This window comes from Pristis pectinata, chromosome 27 (genome assembly GCF_009764475.1).
Source record: "Pristis pectinata isolate sPriPec2 chromosome 27, sPriPec2.1.pri, whole genome shotgun sequence".
NCBI lineage: Eukaryota > Metazoa > Chordata > Chondrichthyes > Rhinopristiformes > Pristidae > Pristis > Pristis pectinata.
In genome coordinates, this window is record NC_067431.1 from 21,904,615 (window position 1) to 21,928,454 (window position 23,840).

Genomic DNA, 23,840 nt, shown 5'->3' on the forward strand with positions numbered 1-23,840 from the left:
TGGCCCCTCAAGCCTGCCCCACCATTCAATGCGATCATGTCCGATCGACACCAACTCCACTTCTGTGCCAGTTCCCCATAGCGCTGAATTCAAACATGTATCTACCTCCTCATTAAATATCTCCAATGATCTCGGCTCCGCAACCATCCATGGCGGAGACTTCCAAAGATTCACCACCCTGTGTAAGAGGAAGATGGTTGGGATGCAAGAATGGAGTGAGTGGGGAAATACACTTTGGCTGGTCTTCTATGCATCAGCTTCCTCCCACTGGTTCCCATCTCATGATCCTAAGCCAGAAATGCGGGGCAGTGCAGATATGCAGGATATTTTACACAGCTTTGTTGCCTGAGGGTTTGTGTGTGTCTTTGCACTGCATGGAGCTGAGGTTTATTTGATGGTAGTGTAATTGGTCATAGTCTTTGTCCCTTCCAAAGGTCAGGAGCTCTGTGGCACTCACTTCCATAGTTCCCTATTTCTTTACGATATAGAAGGAAGCCATTGGGTCCATGGAGTCTATTCCAACTCACAGTGCAATCCCATTCCTCCACTAATTTTCCCTGTGACTTATTCTCCCAACATTCCTAAGAACTCCCTGCAGATTCTACCACTCACTTCCACACTTGGGGCAATTTACGGTAGCCAAGTAACCTAGCAATCAGCACATCTTTGGGACGTAGAAGGAAACCGGAGCATCCAGAGGAAACCCACATGATCACAGGAGGAACATGCAAGCACAAGGAAAGCATGCCAGCATCTCAGGAGGTTAAGGAGATTTGGCTTGTCACCGAACACTCTAACAAACTTCTCCAGATGTACTGTTGAAAGTGTACTGACTGGTTGTGTCACAGTCTGGTACGGCAATTGAAATGTGTAGGAATGTAAGAAGCTGCAGAGGGTAGTGGACTCTGCCCAATACATCTCAGGCACATCCCTCCCCACCATTGGTGGTATCTTCAGGAGGCACTGCCTCAAGAAGGCAACATCTATCACCAAAGATCCCCACCATCCAGGCCATGTCACCTTGTCGCAGCTACCATCGGGCGGGAGGTATAGAAGCCTGAGGTCAGGTCCAAGAACAGCTGCTTCCCTTTAACCATTCGGTTCTTGAACCAACTGACACAATTCTAATCACTAGAGTTTAGCAACACTATGACCACTTTAATCACCTTGCACTAACATGGACATTTTTTTGTTCTAATTACGTTCTTTCTTGTAAAAATTGTGTTTTATTTATGTTGAATTTACGTTTTTCTTGTGTATGTTTCTTATATGATGCTGTGTGCCTGTGATGCTGCTGCAGGTAAGTTTTCCGTTGCACCTGTGCACACATGTACTTGTGCACGTAACAATAAACTCAACTTTGACCTTACTTTTGATCCCATACAAACAGCACTGGCCATCATGATTGAATCTGTGAGGCAACAGCTCTCCATGCTGCATCATCCAACAGTCAAACACATATCATCCACCTCGAGCTCAAAAATATTATTCAGAAAAGAGCCCACAATGTTCTTGAACCTGGTGTTGGGTGTGATCCCACTTCAGATGTGGTTTGTGGTGTGTGTGTACTTGTTTTGTGTGTCTGTTGGTGTGTGTGTGTGTGTGTGTGTGTGTGTGTGTGCGTGCATGCGCATGTCAGTCTGTGAGTATGCATCTACACACGTGTCTGTGTAGGAGCCTTTGTTTTATTCATTCACAAGAAATAAGTAGCACTGGAAATATAATTTATTACCTTTCAACTAATTACCTTTCTGTATCATTTTAGATGACATGTACGGACATGTTCGGCACAGCTTTGTGAGCCGAAGGGCCTGAATTGTGCTGTAGGTTTTCTATGTTCTACAGTTAAGGGTGAACCAAATTTTTATGGGTCTAGAGTCACAAACATGTCAGGCTGTAGGTTTCTTATCCTGAAACATAAACCAGTAACTTCACGGTCATTATTAACACCATTTTTTAATCCCAGATTTATTTAATTAATTGAATTTAAATCCGTCATTTGTCATGGTGGGATTTGAACACATCCCTGGATCATTAACCAGATTTCTGGATTGTTAAATCTAGAAACAAAACCATTTGACTAACAATCTCAAATAAGACAAGCTTTGAGTTTATTTCCAAACAACGGTTTATCAAGATCTTTTAATTATACCCAGTTGATTTTTCTTTTCTTAAATCAGCACCTTTTCTGAATGTATTCCCAGGCAGGGGAAAACAAGACAAGAGACAGGGCAGAAGTGTAGCCACGACTGTGCTCCAGCCTGCTTAATTGCAATCACACTCCTGCAGAGTTTAATTAAACAAAAACCACATTAAAAGTGTGTGTTGTTAGATCACCATGGAGTGGAGGTGGAATCTTCTGAGAAGCTTTTATGATTATATTACTTGCTGCTTGGGGATTCTAAAACAGATGACGGAGTATTGAAATAAATTCTGCAGTTAATTACATTTTTGATCCACTTTGCAAAGTTGTTGCTTTTTGGTGATCAGTTTATGGAAGTTCCTGGCTTCTTTTTTGAGGTAAAAAATTGAGCTAGTGGAGGCTAAAAGAGATGTGCTGAAGGAATGGGGTGAGATCAGACCGGGCAGATGCCATGGATGCCTGCAGAACTTTAACTCCTTGCTGCAGATTGGTGATATTGGTCAGGATGCTGATAGGACTATTGTAGGGTTGAGGGAAGAGACTCTAGAGATCATTTATCCCCACTCCCCCTTCTACTCTGCACCCTACTGACAGGCACGCTAGCTCCAGAGAGTGATTCTCGGGTAGTCACGGGCAGGAAGGCATCTGAGATTGCACCTGTCTTACCTGTTTTATGCAAGTTAAGTCCCCTCCTATTAATCTGAATATTGGAAATATGTGATGAGTAATGATGCAACATCATTGTAAATACTGGGACCCATCTGAAGAATTCTGTAGCCTGTGTTCCTTACAAATGACTAAATTGGACAATCTGTTTAATACCTTTTTCAAATCATTGCAAATTTGGAAGGTCATTTTATGTTGCTTTGTCAAAGAATTCTCAGCTGTCAATGATACCATTTCACAGTGGGACCAACATTATGATGGAGACACACTAGTAATAGCAGTGCTTTTTCTCAATCCCTTAAGAGAAGTAGACACTGATGGTAAGACCAGAATTTAAAGTCTATTACCAATTACACTTGAGAAGATGATGAGCTCTTTCTTAGATCTCTATGATCTAGGTATTCCCGCAGTACTGTTAATTAAGGAATTCCAGGAATTATTCCAGACAATGACGAAGGGACAGTGACAGATTGCTGAATCAGCATAACATGTGACTTGAAACCTCTCTGGAGGTGCTGATGTTCTCGTGTGCCAACTATTGTCCTTCTAAGCAGAAGAGGTTTGGGAGATGGTGTTGGCAAGCCACTAAACTGTATTTTGTAAAGGTCCCCATGGCAACCACAGTGCACCAATGGTGGCGAGCATGAATGAGTGAATGATCAGCATACTGCATTAATTGCTTCATCCTGGATGGTGTCGAGCTTCTTGTGTATAAGAAAAAGGATAAAAATAAAGTAGGTGACATACTTGTGACAGCTTGATGCTTTCCCACACAATAAAAAAGTTCCCAATGAATACTCCATTCTGTGACAAATGTGTCGGACCTTGCACCAGTGACTATTATAAGTGCATGGTAGAATGGGATTACCAAGTGGATTTGACCATGGATTTCTCTTCAACATAAACTCTGTCCACATTCTTTTTGGTCAGTCTCTTTCCTTTAATAAATTTAAGAAAGAATTGTTACAGGATATGAAGGACACACGATAACTTCTGCAAGTTCTGCATTTCATCCTCATAAACACCATAGGGGGCAATTATAACAATGGAGGAGGATGATATCAGTGATGGCAATTGGAAGCCCTGCTGTACATCGGTCCAAGCTTTTATTTCTGTTGCAACCAGAGTTCAGAACAAGACATCTAGGTCTAATACTGAAATCAGAGGTGCATCAAATAGGGGCCAAAGGGTGATTGTCACTTTTGATCAATTGCAAAACTCTACATAGGCCTCAGTTGGGTGGGTACTGAAAACCTGCGCCGACCAACTGGCTGGAGTGTTCAAGGACATCTTCAAACTCTCACTGCTGCAGTCGGAGGTGAGCTGCCTCGACAACTATTGCCCTGTAGCACTCACATCTACTGTGATGAAATGCTTTGAGAGGTTGATCATGGCTAGAATTAACTCCTGCTTGAGCAAGGACCTGGGCCTGCTGCAATTTGCCGACCGCCACAACAGGTCTACAGTGGACGCAATCTCACTAGCTCTTCACTCAGCTTTGGAGGACCCAGACAACAGCAAAACATACATCAGGCTGCTGTTTATCGATTACAGCTCGTCATTCAAGACCATCATCCCCTCAGTACTAATCCACAAACTTCAAAACCTGGGCCTCTGTACCTCTGGATCCTCGACTTCCTTATCGGGAGACCACAGTCAGTACGGATCGGTAGTAACATCTCCTCCTCACTGACAATCAACACAGGCGCACCTCAAGGATGCGTGCTGAGCCCTCTGCTCTACTCTCTCTACACTCATGACTGTGTGGCTAGGCACAGCTCAATTGCCATCTATAAATTTGCCGATGACACCTCTGTTGTTGGAAGAATCTCAGATGGCGATAAGGAGGCATACAGGAGTGAGATAGATCAGCTGGTTGAGTGGTGTGGCAACAACAACCTCACACTCAACATCAGCAAGACCAAGGAATTGATTGTGGACTTCAGGAAGGGGAAGTTGGGAGAACACACACCAGTCCTCATTGAGGGATCATCAGTGGAAAGGGTGAGCATCTTCAAGTTCCTGGGCGTCAACATCTCAGAAGACCTATCCTGGACCCAACACATTGATGCAATCACGAAGAAGGCATGCCAGTGGCTCTACTTCATTAGGAGTTTGAGGAGATCTTGTATGTCACCAAAGACTCTTGCAAATTTCTACAGATGTACGGTGGAGAGCATCACCACCTGGTATGGAGTCTCCAATGTGCAGGATCGAAAGAAGCTGCAGAGGGTTATAGACTCAGCCGGCTCCAATACGGGCACAACCCTCCCCACCATCAAGGATTTCTTCAAGAGGCAGCACCTCAAGAAGGCGGCATCCATCATTAAGGACCCTCACCATCCGGGACATGCCCTCTTCACGTTACTACCATCGGGGAGGAGGTACAGGAGCCTGAAGACCCACATTCAACATTTCAGGAACAGCTTCTTCCCCTCCACCATCAGATTTCTGATCAGTCCATGAACCCGTGAACACTACCTTGTAATTCCTCTTTTGCATTATTTATTTATTTATCTTTGTAACTCATTGTAACTTTTATGTCTTTATGCCTTGCACTGTACTGCTGCCGCAAAACAACAAATTTCACGACATATCTCAGTGATAATAAACCTGATTCTGCTTCTGATATCACTGGTAAACATCTTTTATTCCTAAGTTTGTTGTAAGCTTATGTCACAAACCAGCAACAAAAGAAACACACTGAGCATGATTCAGTGTTAAAAACTATTTTATTAATCACTACTTATGATAATACGTAAAATAAAAGTAAAAATGTTAGTATGTTAGAATTCAAAAATGTTAAACCTCGAACGTTAACCCAAAACTAAACTCTTCGTGTGTGTGTGTGACAAAGTCCAAAACTCCCAGTTCCGGAATGGGTTCTTAAAGTTCAGTTCCGCAAGCCATAAGGTGAAACATGAGCAAGGGCTTCTTCAACAACCACCGTTGTCTGAAGATAAGATGTAGATGTAGAAAAACATAGAGAGAGTACATACGAAATCCAAATGTTCCACGATGGAACCCAAACGACACTCCAGTGTTTACTCGGTAGTGACTGCCTCACCCCGAAAAGCATCCGAATCGTGGTCGTCCACACACAAATACCTGTTTCCTTCTACAGGTCAGCAACAAAGTGAACTCCACCGGATTACTTCCAACTTCCATACATGGATTTCAGTGGCAAACACAGTTATTGTTTCTCATCCATCGATAGAGAAAACAAGCAGGCTGGTGTCTCTCTCCCTTCTCTCTCTCTCTCCTTCTTCTTCTTCTAACTTCTTCAACAACGTCATTACGTCCTTTATCTTCTATTGACGTAAGCACGCCCCACACACACATACACACACACTCTCTATCTTAAAGGGACTTTCACTGAGTCCGTAACACTTAAAACTGTTATCTTACAAAATATTTATAGCACGGAAACAGGTCCTTCACCCAATACAGGTCAATCCAGGGTTTTCTACACAAGTCTCCTCCAACCCATCTTTATTTAACCCTATTAGCATTCCTACCATTTCTTTTTTCTTCATGTGATAAACTGCTTCTCCTTGAACTCATCTCTGCTATTCAACCATTCCCTGTAGAACATAGAACATTACAGCACAGTACAGGCCCTTCGGCCCACAACGTTGTGCCGACATTTTATCCTGCTCTCAGATTTATCTCACCCTTCCCTCCCACATAGCCCTCCATTTCTCTATCAATCATGTGGCTTTCTAAGCGTCTCTTAAACGTCCCTAATGTATCAGCCTCCACCACCTCTGCCGGCAGTACGTTCCACGCACCCACCACTCTCTGTGTAAAAAACTTACCCTTATATCTTCCTCCAATCACCTTAAAATTATGGCCCCTCGTGTTAGCCATTTTTGCCATGGGCAATGTCTCTGACTGTCCACTCAATCATGCCCCTTATCATCTTGTACACCTCTGTAGTTTACAGTTCCACATTTTTACATCCATAAATTCCTTATACAGGTGATTATTGTGTACAGTTTTGGTCACGCTATTATAGGAAAGGTGTCATTAAGCTGAACAGAGTGCAAAGAAAATTTACAAGAATGTTGCCAAGACTCAGGAGTCTGAGTTATAGGGAGAGGTTGGGCAGGCTAGGACTTTATTCCTTGGAACATAGGCGATTGAGGAGTGACCTTATAGTGGTGTGTAAAATCATAAGGGGCATAGATAGGGTGAATGCACACAGTCTTTTTCCCAGGGAAAGGGAGCCAAAAACTGGAGAACATACTGTAGGTTTAAGGTGAGAGGGGAAAGATTTAAAAGGGACCCCAGGGGCAACTTCTTCATGCAGAGGGGTGGTGCGTAAAAGGAGTGAGCTGCCAGAGGAAGTAGTTGAGGTGGGTATGATAACATTTAAAAGGCATTTGGATGCGGATAGGAAAGGTTTAGAGGGAGATGGGCCAAATGCGGACAAATGGGCCCAGCATAGGTAGGTACCTTCGTCGGCATGGATGAGTAAAATTAGTAAATTGGTTTATTATTGTCACAAGTACCGAGGTACAGTGAAAAAAATTTGTTCTGCATGCCATCCATACAGAGCATTCATCACATCAGTGCATTGAGGTAGTACAAGGGAAAACAGTAACAGAATGCAGAATGAAGTGCTAGTTACAAAGAACGTGCAGTGCAGGCAGACAATAAGGTGCAAGGCCACGACAAAGTAGATTGTGAGGTCAAAGAGTCCATCTTCTGGTACAAGGGGACTGTTCGATAGTCTTATGACAGCAGGATAGAAGCTGTCCTTGATAAGATAAGATAAGATATCTTTATTAGTCACATGTACATCAAACCACACAGTGAAATGGCACCTTTTGCATAGAGTGTTATGGGGGCAGCCCGCAAGTGTTGCCACGCTTCCAGCGCCAACATCGCACGCCCACAACTTCCTAACCTGTACGTCTTTGGAATGTAGGAAGAAACCAGAGCACCCGGAGGAAACGCACGCAGACACAGGGAGAACATACAAACTCCTTATAGACAGCGGCCAGAATTGAACCCGAGTCATTGGCACTGTAAAGTGTTACGCTAACCACTACACTACCGTGCCTGCCCATAATGTGATTTCAGGCTTTTGTATCTTCTGTCCAATGGGAGGGGGCTCAGGGAGTTGGGCTCAAGGATCTGTTTCTGTGCTGTATTATTCTATGACTCTAAGTTCTGGTTTTGACCGCAAATGGTAAGATCCAATCTTCATCCACCCCCCATCAAACTTACATTGCTATCTAAATGCTACAGAGTCTTTATAGTCAAGCTTGGTAATTCATTTTGGTTTAAGTTAAAGCATGACACTCAGACTCCATCACATTCACACCCTAAATCATTGTCATTCGTTAATTCACAAATGGAGGGCATTAAGCATTAAGTGAATACACATTTGCAATTCATCAGACCCCAGCCACAAATCCTTGAAGCAAAACACAAATTTCAAATGCTAGAATTCTGAAGTAAAACAAAACGTGTAAGAAAGATGCAGCAGCTCAGTTAGTATTTGTGGGGAGAGCTGATGCTGGAGGAAGGAACTGAAATCTAATTGAGAAGCAGCTCTTTTAAAGTTAACTAGTGTGGCAAGGGGGATTGACACAAAATCTATGAGGAATAAATCCAATAAAACTTGCTAAGTAGGAGACACAAGAGATCCTGCAGATGCTGGAATCTGGAGCAACACACACAAAACGCTGGAGGGACTCAGCAGGTCAGGCAGCATCTACCGAGAGAAATAAACAGTCGACGTTTTGGGTCGAGACCCTTCATTGGGACTGAAAAGGAAGAGGGCAGAAGCCGGAATAAGAAGGTGGGGGGAGGGGGAGGAGCACACGCAGGCAGGTGATAGGTGAGTTCAGGTGATAGGTGAGTCCAGGTGAGAGGGGGAAGGTAGGTGGGTGGGGGAGGGGGTGAAGATGTAATAAGCTCAAATGTGATAGGTAGAAGAGGCAAAGGGCTGAAGAAGAAGGAATCCAGTAGGAGAGAGCAGTGAACCATGGAATAAAGGATGGGGGGGGGGGGGGAGGGGGGATAGGCAGGCCATGAGGTGGAGGAAGGGGAAGGGAAGGGGGCCACAGGAATGAGGGAACCTGATGAGATGAACCTGAAAATCTTCCAGTCTGTCTCTCCAGCTCATTTTTATATTGGCCATCTCCATCAGTTACCGGTCAGGTATCCTGAGTTAATATCATCTCCCATAGTCCAAACAGCAGGAAGAAGTAAATGGGTTGAGTTACTCACAGTGTGGTATGTGGAATTATTCAGAAGTTACTCTCAGTGTGTAATTCAGCCCAACTAGCCCATGCTGGGTTTTATGCTCAATGTGAATCCTCTCCCATCTCACTTATCCAGCCCCAACTGTTTCAGCTTGCTTCCCCACATGAACTAATCAAGTTTCCTTTTAAACATTTCTCTGCTGTTTCTCTAAAGTGCTCTTCGTGGCAGTGAATAAGCTTCAAGGGGAAAAAGAATTCCTTACCAGATTTATTATTTTTACTTATATTTACATTCTCTAGTTTTGTACTGTCCACAGGTAAATAATTTTCTATACCTACCTTTTAAACTTTGTCATGATTTTTAGAAGTGAATTCAATTCACCCCTTCAGCTATTCATTTTAAAGAATAAAGAATCCTGGCCTGTTTCACCTTCCACAGAAGTTACAGTCTCTCAATTCTGGCATCATTCTAGTGAGTCTTTTGTTGGGCTTTCTATAAAGCTTTGATATATTAGCTACATTCTGTACTCCATGTATGGTCTAACCACTTAAATAAAAGGTAGGAGTTGTTCAATAATATAACAAATTATTGTAGCCAGGCACCCTTCTCTTCCTCGGGTGTGCAGTGAACAGCTGTGCGTGTCTAACATTTTTTGGTTTGGTCTAAGCTATTCCCTAACAGATATTAATGCCAGAAAAGAACATGAAATCAGAAAACTATTTCCTACAATTTGCTGTAACTATATAAACAATTTTTTAATATTAAAGTTTCTGTGCATCAAGCACAACACTCGTCAGGCCCTCTATCACAAATCCATTACTTTTCCAGAATCCAGACGCAAATAAATCAATAACACTTCTCTTTTGGTTCCATTTACCATCTTCTGTTGAAACAGCAATGGATTCATTCATAAATAAATATTAGTAACTTAATGCACATTGGAAAGAAAAATTGGAATTTACATTCATCTCTCAGTTCATACTTATTCCTTGATCGATCATCTGTGTTTGATCCATGCAAAGCCATATATTATCCTCTGAGATCTGGATTTATACACTCCCTTTCAGACCTTGACAACATGATATGACAAACCCTCCCAAGGATTGAGCAGCAGAAAATCCTCTGTTATAAAGACTTGCCAAATTGCGGGGAATTGAAGGAGACTTTCTTTATCATCTTCCCAATTCCCTCAAAAGCCTCAACTCATCCAAAATTTTGACACTGATAACTTGTCCACTATTATATCCTTCTCCACATCTTCTCACCAGTGAATCTCATCTTAAGGCCAGAAGTGGAGATGTTTACCAATGATTGTAAAGTGCTTAGTTCCATTTGCAACTACTCAGACAATGAAACAGTTCATGCAACAAAACCAGACCCACATTTGGACACAAGTTGGTAAATATCAAATAACAATCGAGCCACGCAAGGTGATGACCATTCCCAACACAAGAGTGTTGAACCAACCACCTTTGGCATTTAATGGCATTATCATCATCAAATTCCCCAGCATCAACCTCCTGAGGATAACAATTGACTGTAAACTAGACTGGTTAGATATATACCATCATGAGAAGAGGTTAGAGGCAGAGGTTCCTTTAGCAAATAGCTCACCCATTGATACCTGAACATCAATTGCAAAGGGCAAGTCAAGAATGTGATGGTGTACTTTCCAGTTTCATCATCCAAATCATCCAAGACAAGGCAACCTACTTGACTGGCAACATTTTAAGCACTTACACTGTCCACCATCAATACCCCATTTATAAAATACACCAACACCTTGCCGGTTCCCTTGACTGATTCCTGACTGGCTGTCTCGTGGCCTGGTATAGCAATTCCAATGCACAGGAACACAAGAGACCGCAGAGAGTAGTGGACACAGCCCGATCTATAATGAGCACAGCTTTCCCCACCATTGACAGCATTTACAGGAGGTGCTGCCTCAAGAAGGCAGCATCTATCATCAAAGATCCCCACTATCTGGGCCATGCCCTCTTCTCGCTGCTACTGTCAGTCAGGAGGTACAGAAGCCTGAGGTCCCACACCACCAGGTTCAGGAACAGCTACTTTTCTACAACCATCAGGTTCTTGAACTGACCTGCACAACCCTAACCCTATCTCAGCAATGGAACACTAAAGCCCACTTTTTTATTTTGCACAGAAGTCTTGTTTTTGCGTACTTTTTTTTCTCCCTCGTCACGGTCTTCTATAATTTATGTATAATTTATGTTCTTTGTGTTGTCTGAACCTACGTGCCTGTGACGCTGCTGCAAGCAGGTCTTTCATTCTACCTGTACCTCACCACACTTGTGCACATAACAATAAACTCGACTTAACTTGATGATACTAACTAAATCATTACCACAAAAAGACAAGAGCAGGAAATATGTGAGAATGCCACCCCTGCATGATGACTCTCCTTTTGGAGTCAATAGAATTCATGCTTCAACAAAGAAAGAACTGCAATAGTTACAGAAAATGATGGAAATGTTCAGCAGGTCAGGCAGCATCTCTCAAGAGAGAAATACAGTTAATATTTCAAGTCAATGAGAACTGGCAAAGTGCAAATATCAATTGTGTGTTTAAGCCGCAGAGAGGGATAGGGATGAGGAGAATAGAATGGATGTCTGTGATAAAGTGGAGACTAAAATTGTCTGCAGAACTCACATGATGTTGAATCTTGATTAGCGTAACGCTATTACAGTGCCAGTGACCCGGGTTCAATTCTGGCCGCTGTCTGTAAGAAGTTTGTATGTTCTCCCCAAGACTGCGTGAGTTTCCTCCGGGTGCTCCCGTTTCCTCCCACATTCCAAAGACGTACAGGTTAGGAAGTTGTGAGCATGCTATGTTGGCGCCGGAAATGTGGCGACACTTGCGGGCTGCCCCCCAGAACATCTACGCAAAAGATGCATTTCACTGTGTGTTTCGATGTACAGGTAACTAATAAAGAAATCTTATCTGTTGAAGAGAGGATGATGAAAGTTTGTTAATCACAGCTGATCTGCCAGGAAGAATGTAAATAGAGAGAGAGATGAATTAGAATAGCAGAGAGAAAAAAGGTGGAAGTGTGAAACGCAGAACCCAGCAGCTGCTGAAAATCTGAAATAAAAGAGAATGATGTGGATACTCAGTTAGCATCTGTGAAGAAATAAAAAGAGAGCTAATTCTCCATTTAGTTCACTTAGAGTCATAGAGCCATACAACATGGAAACAGGCCAGTTCGTCAATTTTCCCTCTCACTTTAAACTTATGCCCTCTAGTTTTAGACATCCCTACCTTGGCGAAAATCCGGTGGATATTCACCTTATCCATGCCTTTGATGATTTTATGTACCTCTATGAGGTCATCCCTCAGCCTCCTATGCTCCAGGAAAAGAAGTCCAGCCTATCCAGTCTCTCCTATCAACTGAAACCCTCCAGTCCTAGTAAAATTTTCAGTACCCTATCCGGTTTAATGGCATTCTTCCTATAGCAGGGGGAACAGAACTGTACGCAGTACTCCAAATGTGGCCTTAACAACAAATGTCTTGCACAGCTTCTTCCAATCTCCAACTCATTCCCACTCTCCCCATTCTGTCTTTGACCTTCTACACTGTTTCAATCAATGTAAGCTCGAGGACTAGCACCTCATCTCGTGTCCAGACAAGTTGCAGTCTTGGTTCTCAATACTGAATTCAGCGATTTCAGATAACCAGTCTTGCTAGTATACGTAAGAACTAGCCAGTTCTGATGTAAGGTCGTCTACTTGTGACATTAACTCAGCTTTTCTCTCTCCACAGATGCTGCCTGATGAGCTGAGTACTTCCAGCGTTCTCTTTTATTTTGGATTTCCAGAATCCGCAGTGTTTCACAAGAAAGAATTGCATTTGTGTTTCACGTTCATAGAATGTCCCAAGGTCCTCTACAATCAATTTTGAAATGTAATCATTGCAGCACTGTAGGAAAAGCAAATGGCCAATGGCTGTGCAGCAAGCTCCCAAAGCAATAATGCAACAATGAGCAGATAATAAAATACAGTAAGACTCTATGACTAATAATAATATTTGAGGGGCTAAATATTTGTCAGGATCCATTGAGAAAATTACCCTGCCCTTCCTTGAACAATACCGTGTGATCTATTGGATAGAACTGAGAACAAAGGTGCAGAACTGGTTTAGCACCATTTTCAAAAGACAACTGCTTCAACAGTACAGTTCTCCCTCAGTATTGCACCAGACTGTCAGCTGAAATTATTGTCTGAAGTATTTTTTGGGTACTTTCACCTGTAATAATTTGACACAAAATCGAAATTGTTCCAACTAAGCTATTGCTTACACCTTATGAATTTCTATCTGAGCCAAAGTCATCAAACCATAAAATTTATAGAAAATTGCTGAACTTCCTCAATTATTTTTCTCATCATTTTGGTGCCCTGGTTTTAGCTTTGTCACCATTTAAATGCTGTGCACGATCTGACCTAAAGCTATTGATTTTCCCGCACGTCTTCAAAAAAATATTGGATGCCTGGCAGTGCTTGCAGTTTTTCTTTCCCTTGCAAAGTTTTTCCTTCATGTTCATTCAGGATAAATGAAACACTGTTCCATTTGAAAGATTGTGTGCCAGTGTGAAGCACTTCTCATGTTAGATGTTGACACTGGATGTTGACCGATGCCCATTTATCTCCTCCACTCCCAGGACCTTATCCCACCTTCTAAAAATCAAAACCTTTGCTGCACAAATGAGTACAATTCCATCCTCGTCAACAATTCACGTTCCAACCTACTGAATCTGCTGCCAGCTTATGAAATCTTGTGGATTTTGTTTTACTCATCGCCAGGTTTGAGCCATTCCCTGTAAATTGAAGGATGGTTAACGAACCCATTGAGACAGCTTCCCAGAAACGATGCACCTCGTCCTTCAATAACTCAGGGGCTGCACTGATCACAATCCTTTGCTCATTCCCATTGCCAGAGGCAAAATAAACAAGGGTCCAAACAAACCAGTGAACAGTGCCAAATAAGATCAAATTGCATGTACAATTTCATTATTTATTTAATCTATCTCTTTGCACAGAGAGAAAGAAATTTCACTGGTTTATCTAGATTCATGAATTAATATATTCATTAATATGATGGTACTGCAGGTAATGAAAATTAAACATGAAAGCAATCAGAAAACTAAAACATGACTGCGAATTAAACAAATGTTAAGTGGTGATGGTGCACTTACTACATTAAGTTAGACTTTATTACTTTTATAGTCACTTCATTATATGTTTAATAAAGGTTATTTAACAGCTGTCTGGAGGAGTAGGGGTTGAGACGTTTCTGGATCATGGAAAAGCGATAATTAAGTAATTGCAAAGAACAGCTGACCCTAATCGGTCAGTATTTTTCTCCACATTTTTTCTCTCAGGCATGGACGCTGACTTTAACTCTCTCATAGTCCTCAAATAATGCACAGTCTCTCCACCTACCACAAACACCAACTTCTGTCTATGTCTCTCACATACCTCTCTATTTCTGTATCTTTCACCTCTGTGTACAATCTAATCAATTTGTGCTAAACTTGAATCAAGAATAAAACCATGAGACATAGGAGCAGAATTAGGCCATTTGGTCCATCAAGTCTGCTCCGCCATTCGATCATGGCTGATTTATTTTTCCTTCTCAATCCCATTCTCCTGCCTTCTCCCCGTAACCTTTGATGCCCTTACTAATCAAGAACCTACCAACCTCCGTTTTAAATGTAACCAATGACTTGGCCTCCACTGCCATCTTAAATATAATGTGTTAAAATAGAGATAAAATATGCAAAATATTCATTTGCACTTGAAAAAAACATTTCAGATGTTAATCAGAGCAGAGGTTTTCATGTAAAATATTAACATGTCTTTTCTCTTTTTACACACTGATACATATGTTATGTTAAATTTTGATGGCAACACACTCATGAAGAGAATTAAGATGTTTTACTAGATTAAGGACAGAATTTGGTTCTCTGTTATCTTTGCTAAATGTGTAATGTAATATTTTATATGTGTGCAGATGCACTTGACCTGTTGAGTGTTTCCAGCATTTTCTGTTTTTATTTTCAATAGGGTTCAATGGAGCCAAATCGTCAAAAGTGGAGTTCAGTTAGCATTCTATATTGTGTGCTTAGCAAAGACAAAATGGTTCAAATTTGGACCTCACTTTACAAAAAACCATCCCTGTTGCATTCAGGAAATCTGGATGCTCAGTGTCCATTTCTCAGTTCCTTTTATTTATCCTCATTTATCTTGGTCATCTGTAGCACACCTCAGCAGAGTTCTCTCTACTACCAGCCCTGTGGCAATACAAAGATTTATTATTTACTAAATCAATTTTGCCAATTTAAAATTCCACCATGAAGAGTCTACATAAATGTAGGTTGCTGTTGTTGCACTAATGCACATGGATCTTGATATTCCTCCAATAGTTGTTAACATTTAATAATGCAGGGCAAGAAAACCAAAGGAAAAAGAAAAAGAAATTTTCACTTCAGTTACTTGTTAATCTATGTATTAAATCTTTACAGATTGGGAAATCTGTATGACCTTGACATCAATTATTTTTGATCCCAATTTAAAATGTTCCAAAGGATACAAAAAGGTTTAAGTTCAGATATTATTTCAAGAAGTTTAGTTTAAAAGCCTAGAATTACCTCAGACTCAGTAGTGACTCAATCATAAATATTTCTTTGCTAACATCTTGGATGCCCTGATCAGGCTCGATTATTCAGATGTAGCTGAAGGAATGGGGGAGATATAATCAGTAATGCACCTCCCGGCAAAGAGATAAGCAATGAGAAAGCAAATTCTGGTTTAGAGTGCAGCTGGATGCAAATGCTGGATCTTAACCTTGAACCACATAACTCATGACTTCCACGATTAGTGAATATATTACATATGCAAGGCAGAATTTTATTTCACAGGACTGTTGATGGGAGCTAAAGGGCAATTTTGAACTCACAAGGTAGTGGGAAGGAGACAACCCAAGTTCAGCCCTGACTTTGGGTGCTGTCTTAAGTGTGCATATTTTCCCTGTGACCTTGTTGGGTTTCCTTTGGGTGCTTCAATTTCCTCCCGCATCATAAAGATGTGCAGGTTGGTAGGTTATTTGATTAGCTTAACTTACCCTGAATGTAGATAAATGATAGAATCTGGGAGGACTTGATGGAATGGGGGAGAATAAAATAGGGTTAATGCAAATGGGTGCTTGACAGTCAGCATGGGTTTGGTAGGCTGAAGGGCCTGTTTCCATTCTGTGTGACCCTTTGAGTCAAAAGAGCCCAGCGTTAACCTGCTCACTTTTGGATTTCAGTGGCGGGGTAGAATTTGGGGAGGTGGCAGAAGACGAGCACATTCTCAGGAGGCAGCCTGCTCACAAATAATATTTAAAGGAAGCAGTGAGCCTCTATTTCAAATTAGTTTTATTTTTCACTCACTTCTGGGCCCCAGGGAACCTGGCAAATGAGAAAAGGTCTGAACTCATGAGAGTAAGTTCCTTTCTGCCGTGGTCTGTGCCTAGAAGAGCTTCCTCTCTCAGTCCAACACACTCTTAAACAGCCCACAACTGGCCAGCCCCAACCTTCCTCCTCAACAGATACTCAAACTCCATCCAAACCCACATCGAGCAACATCATGGCACCCACATCCTATTTCTGGCAGGGAACTCCCAGACTGCCAGGGAACCAGCCACTCAGACTGAGTGTGTACCAGCCTGAAGTCTCCCAAGAGCTAGCTTGTGCTCCTACCCCTCCCCCCTACCCTTTTATTCTGGCTTCTGCCCTCTTCCTTTCCAGTCCTGACCTGCTGAGTTCGTCCACCATTTTGTGCGCGTTGCTCCACTTAAGATATGTCTTGCTGCTGAACTCAAGAGAACCAAGGGGAACCCTTAACTTCCAGGATTCCTGTCTGCAAGAGGTAACTCCCATCCCTGCTCCCATTGCGTTCCTAACTCCACTACCGAGCCTTATGTCTCAATGGAGACACCTACAATAGTTAGCCAAATCTGATGAGACTACACTTTGCACTCACTGTCTGTGCTGGGCGCAAAAAGCAGATATTGACCCCAAACCTTGATAGTTTCCTTCAGCCAACACCATAAAGAAAAATGCTGTTCCATCTGCAGGAAGATTATAAAGATTTTAAGATCATGTACACAAAAATAAATTGTTGCCTGCAATTGATGTGCTGCCTCTGGCATCACCATGGGAACAGTTCTCCTTGTGTAGGAGGGAGCCTGCAGTGACAATGTATAAACTGTACCAAATTACAGCCTTGAAATGGAAGCAGTAACATTGTGTACTTAATGATGAAGGAGATTTAGAATTAATACTGCGGAACTATTTATACAAAATTAAAGCAGGTGGGAACTGAGTCCAGCGGTGGCCCTCTATTGTTCTCCAATTACCTTTCTATGTGGCAAGTTATTCCTGTTGCTAGAACTGTTGAGTGCAAACTGTGATTATGATTTCTTTGTGGTATAAAAGCAGAAAAATAATATAAAACTTCAACTTTATTTGAAACAATTTTGACAAAAAATGATATACCTATATTCAATAGGCTCCTTGTGTAACAGACTAACACATCTATTGAGTGCTGTGCCTATGGTTTGTGCAGGAAGCAGATTTACCTGTAATGGGTGAATTATTTTCCAAGGGACCGCCATATACAGGGCATCATTGTTTATAGGCACCTCTTTCTCGGACCTTTTCTTTTGCTTAGACTGCACAAACCTCACCCACAAACCACTCTTGGAACACTATAAACTTAAACTTGCTGAGCAATTCCATGGCAGAGCTCGTGTTAATAATAAATATTTTTAACACTGTAGAAAATGTGCTGTCAAGTATTGTATTTAGATCTCAAAACTCAATCAACACAAATCAGCTCATTGAATATGATTTTAATGAGTATTTCTGTGTTATAATGAGAACAGTTAGATATTGCATTTTATTTTGTAATTTCAGATGCCAACTTTAGCTTTCAATCTCCTGCAAAGCATCAGTCAGAGTACAATAGAGATCTCCTTTGTGAACTATAAGATAGTTGACCTGTTACGCAGGTGTCTTGGAAACTAAATGTCACACTCCAATATATGATATGGAGTTGGAAATTTCAACAAGTTGAATACGAAGAATATTTCCATTCCTCAAGGATTTTGAAGATTATGAGATGCCACTGTCTGAACAGATGCAGCTAAAAGATGTCATGAATGGAAAAATTGAAATTACTTTCTTAGCCCAACGAGAAGGCTATCTTTATCGGTTGGAATGTCAACCGTCTCTGAAGGTTGATTGCCTGAGAGTTTGGCTGACATGCAGATAAAGTTTATTTCTTTCCGCCGCCAATGTACCTTCACTGGAACACAGTTTGATATCTTATTAAGTAACTAAATAGCTGAGCCAACAAAATCTTCACTGCATGATGGATCATGGACATTCATCTCAGTAACTACTTTGGAAGTAATTTTATTTGGGATGGTATGTAGAAGATCGATTCACCCATCCCCATTATGCATCCCTCTTGATTGTCTTCAATAGATATGAAAACAGGGAGACATACTGTATAAAGAACGGGGTTAAATGAACAGCTTTTTTGCACTTTAACTGAAAGCACTCAGTGCTTTTTGTATGACCCAAGTCAAAATTAACTCATTTATCTTTGTTAATTGTGTACAATTGTGTTCATTTAATCCTATCCATGAGTTATGTTCTTAGGATTAAATATGGCCAAAACAGAGTGGATAAGAACACATTAATTATTCAGCAGGCTAAACCTTTCCATCCCCACTCTCTGGACTGTTTAGTTTTTCAGTGATTCAGAAATGTAGGACAACAGGAAACATATTCTAGGATAAAATTAAGGGAGTTTTTTAGCAGTACCTTTCTTCAAAAAAAATCCAAAGAATTAGTGATAGATTTTGTTGCTTCATTCTGGCACTTCAACTTTAAATTCTCAGAAATTCAGAGAACAAGCTGTCACCCTGGAACAGATGGCTTTCTAAGTATGCATTGTGCTAATGAAATGGTTCCTTATGTTTCAGTAATTGAAGCCTACCCAAAGGTCAGGAACCATTTTATTATTGTGATATCAACCCTGAACAACAAAAACAAACACAATAATAAAACACATTAAATGGTTCTAATTAATTCTATTCTGTTATCACCCCGTATCTTTTAAATTTTATTTCACAAGCTATTCTTTATTTCTCTAAACACCCAGCTTTTAAACAATAGCTAACTTCTTTGTTTCAATGATAAGAACAACTTTCAAAGGAGTTGAAAAATTGGCTGCAGAGGTTAGAAGAATAGAAGGCCAGTGGTGATTGATGCAATATAGTTTTGTGACAATAAAATTAACATCTGAGATCTGATCATTCTGATTTCTTGCAGGCATTAGCTAAATCACTAAACTGGAAAATCAGTGCAGTTCTGAAAATGTTGCAGTTTTGCAGATGGAAATCAAGGACTCCTCATGTGACCTTTAAGAAGAAACAGGGTATCCTCTTGATCACTCCTCAGTTGTCCTTCAATCAGCTCAGCAGATTTGTCACCCTGTAGTTGTTTATGAAATATTTCTATGTTTGTATTAATCTGTCTACTTGACTCTGCTTAAGGCAATTTCACATAAGTGGGAAAACTTTGGAAAACAATAATTAAATGTAAATCTGTTTTATTTCCCATGATGGAACATTCAAGTATAGAGTCATAGAGCAGTATAGCATAGAAACAGGCTCACTGCTTCTATGCCAACCATCATACCTAACTTCTTGAGGTACTCGTTGTCCATCAAGGTTGGTGTTAAATATTCCTTAGTATGTTTTAAATAATGTCTAATTTAATATATAAAGCATTTAAGCAACCAGAAATGGGTACATAAATTATGACCATAATTTCAATAATATTTCATTCCAGAGTTTGATTTTAAAATATTCATTTTTACTAGCTGATTCATCACCACATTCGATGGAGACGATCTTTGTTCTTTATCTCCTGAATAAAACAATTATTTGTGTCAAGTATATCAATTCTATACTGATATTATTAATTATATATTGATTCATCACATTTCAGGCTCTCAAATGGAGCAGAATTTGCTGAGATAAGGAGTCTTGTAACATCCCCTCTTTGTTAGATTCTTTTTCTCATGTTTCAGTCTAAAAACACTTACTCCACAAGTTGCTGGAAGCTCAAGTTGATGGAATGTTTGGGATCTGGGGAAATGCACACAGTATTTTTCCCAGGGAAAGGAAATCAATACCTAGAAGGCATAGGTTTAAGGTGAGAGGGGAAGTACTTAAAAGGGACCTGAAGGGCAACTTCTTTACACAGAGGGTGGTGCGTATATGGAATGAGCTGGCAGACAAAGTGGTTGAGGCAGGTAAAATAACAACATTTAAAAGATATTTGGACAGGTACAGAGATAGGAAAGGTTTAGAGGGATTTGGGCAAATGGACTGGCTTAGATTGGCATCTAGGTCAGCATGGACGAGTTGGATCAAAGGGTCTGCTTCCATGCTGTATGACTCTACGACTATCTAAATAATGAGATTTAAAAGGTAAAGAAAGAAATAAAGGGAAACAAAATAAACATTACAGAAATAAGCAGAGGAAGATTGAATTAAAAGTGAGAATGAAAGAGATAAAAAGGAAAAACAAGAAAAGTATAAATTGTTTTTGTTAATAATTATTTTTAAAATTTCTGTAGCAATTTGCAGAGATGAGGTTCTACAGCCTCAGTTACCCACCGAGTCTCCCAGGTTGAGTAACACTGCTAATAAACAAATTTTCTGATTTAAAGGAGTCACTGAGTGCCTCTCCTAGCTTTCTGCAGCCTTTAATTCTCTCTAACTACATTAGTGTTGCAATTTCTTCAGATGCACCGATGGTCGAGGATGAGCTGTCTTTATTGTCTTGCCCTCAGGTCAGGCATCAGAAGCTGAATTTGAATCCACAGCCTGCTCATTCAGAGGCAAGTGAATTGCTACAGACCCACAGCTTATAAGCATGCATCGAATTCAAATTCTCCAGCAAAGTCCATCACAGACCAAACCACTGGAGTTCTAGTGAGCAAAAATATGGAAAAAAATATTTTTATATTTCCAACATAAGAGCCTTTGACAAGAGATTCAAGCAGTTCCTGGGTTATGTAAGGGCTCTGTTCCTAAGAACTGACCGTAAGTTGATTTTTTTTCATGTCAGAAACACTTGTTTTCTACCTATATCATATCTCTCTGTATACACTTCCTACAATTCTTCCATTTCATTGAATATTCACCTTAACACTACCTATAATTAAACTAATGGAAGATATACTGTATCCAGCAGTTAATAAATCTAACAAAACTTTTTATTATTGTTATTACAGTCTTGAAAAATTCTTGAAAAATTTATAGGAGAATTTGCACATAGTTGGATTTCTGTAAGTCGTGTCTTCTGTAACCCAGGGAGCCCTTGTACCTGCCCCACAAGCACCTACTTAGTCCCATTACATGACATTTATTTGTTTTTCTGTTAAAATTACTAAGATTAATATCTCAAAAATGTTTAAAAAATTTAATGTTCTAATGACTTCAAGTTTGCAGCCACTTTTCTTCATGTTAAAGAATGCGCTGGTGCTTTATAGTACCATTGACACAGTAAAACATGGAATCATGCAGAATTTGACATCAAGGCAAGAAAAGATCAAGGCACATAATTGAATGTTGGTCAAGGATGGCTTTAAAGGAAGATCTAAAAGAGATACGACAGGTGGAGAGGTTTGGGGAAGGAACTCCCCACAGAACAGGAGCTATTTCGGCTCATCCTTTCTAGCACTTTGCAAGAGTCCTTCTAATTGCTTCCACTCTCCTGGTCTTTACCTCCAGCCCTGCAATTTTTGCCAAGTAGTAGTTCATAATAGCAGTCACCATTCAGTAAATAACACCATACAGTTACAGTTTTAGGACAAAGTCTTAAGTTGGCTCTGACAAAGAGTTTCAGACCTGAAATGTTAACTCTGTTTCTCTTTCCACAGATTCTGCCTGACTTGTTGAGTGTTTCCAGCAGTTTCTGGTTTTATTACAACTCCTTTAAATTATGGAATAGTTATGAACAGACTTTTGGAATGATCCACAAATGAATTGAACTGCAGATTGAATTCCATTTAATGTTACAATGAAGCTAGAAGTACGAAGAAAATAGGTGCTCATGTACATGTGCAAGTGATAAATTTAAACTAAAAATTACCATTGGTGTTAACATCCTAGTTAGTTGTTTACTTAAATTAAGGGAGAATTATTTGATGGGAGAAGCAGACAAAAACATTTTCACATCTATGTGTTACATTAACCCATTTTGTTTAGCAAGTAGAGGATTGTTACATGAATCCATTAAGTGCTCAGCCACTAATACCAATGTGTCATTTCCAGCTTAACTGGAAAAATTCATTGACGGATACCGGCTGACATATACAATTAATAACTGTAAAGATCAAGGTATTGGATGATAAATGTTCATCAAGCATTGCTGGAAATTATTGGCAGGTTACAAAATAACCTCTAGTAAACCTCCAAATGTGTAACTAAGAAATGGCCAGCACCATTATTACAAACCTGATGTATTCAAAATCAATACCAATAATTCATTCGGACAAATGTAACTGGAGCAGAACCACAAGATCTGCTAAGTCCTTAAGCCAGACATTCATGCCTATCCCAGAAACACTAAATCTATAGTAATCTCATCTCAATATTTGCATTTAACTCTTAAATTACCAATTGACAGAGGCTTCTCTCCCAGACACTGCAGTTGCCTACTTACCACAAATGGTGGCCCTGTACCCTTTTCTCACTTCCATGGCTCTTACTACTCTTCTCCTTATGAAGGGAGCAAATTGCACAGTTAAACCTACCCAAACTCACTTACCTATTGGAATTAAAAAATTAGGGGGTATGACTTGGTGGGAGCAGAAATGCATAATGAGGGCCTAAGCAAACTCCTAAACAACCCATAAAAAGCTGGAGGAACTCAATGGATCAGGCAGCACCTATGGAGGGAAATGGACTGTCAACTTTTTGGGTTGAGACCCTTCATCTGGACTCAAGATGAAGGGTCTCAACCTGAAACACCCTGAAGAAGGGTCCTGACCTGAATCATTGACTGACTGCTTTTCTCCAAGGATGCTGCCTGGCCTGCTGAGTTCCTCCAGCATCATAGTGTTTTTTATCCTAATTATATGACAGGCTTCATGGAGTAAAGAACCTTTTTCCACCCATCATTGTTTGTATATTCAGATGAATGGACAATTATCATTGTGTGTACTGTTTGGCGCTTCTGCACATATCAGTGTCTTTGGGCTTATATCGTCTCTGATGTGACATTGTAAAATCACAGAGTACATGATTTCAATGATACATACCTATTTTGATGGGCTGATGAAATGTAAAGCATGCTTCTAACCACAGATCAACCACAGAACAAATCCCAGTGCAGGCTGGAATCGAACAAGGCTATGTCATCACTCCAAACTTCTCAATCTCTCTCGCCACTGTATTGCACTTTAGCTCCAACAAGCTTCCTCGTAGAGCAGAGTTAATCTACAGGATGACTGGGCAACTTTTCAAACTCTGTCCACTCCGGAACCAAGGTCACCCCAGCATCAATTATTGAGCTGCAGTCTGCAGACAACGCTTGAACATATCCATACCCTGAGGCTGTGCTCCAAGACATTGTTGGCTTTTACCCTGGTGCATATGAGGAAATGGGCCAGAGACCAAACATCTGGTTATGAAAAAAGTCTTCTACCAACCTGCCCCTCCAGCAAT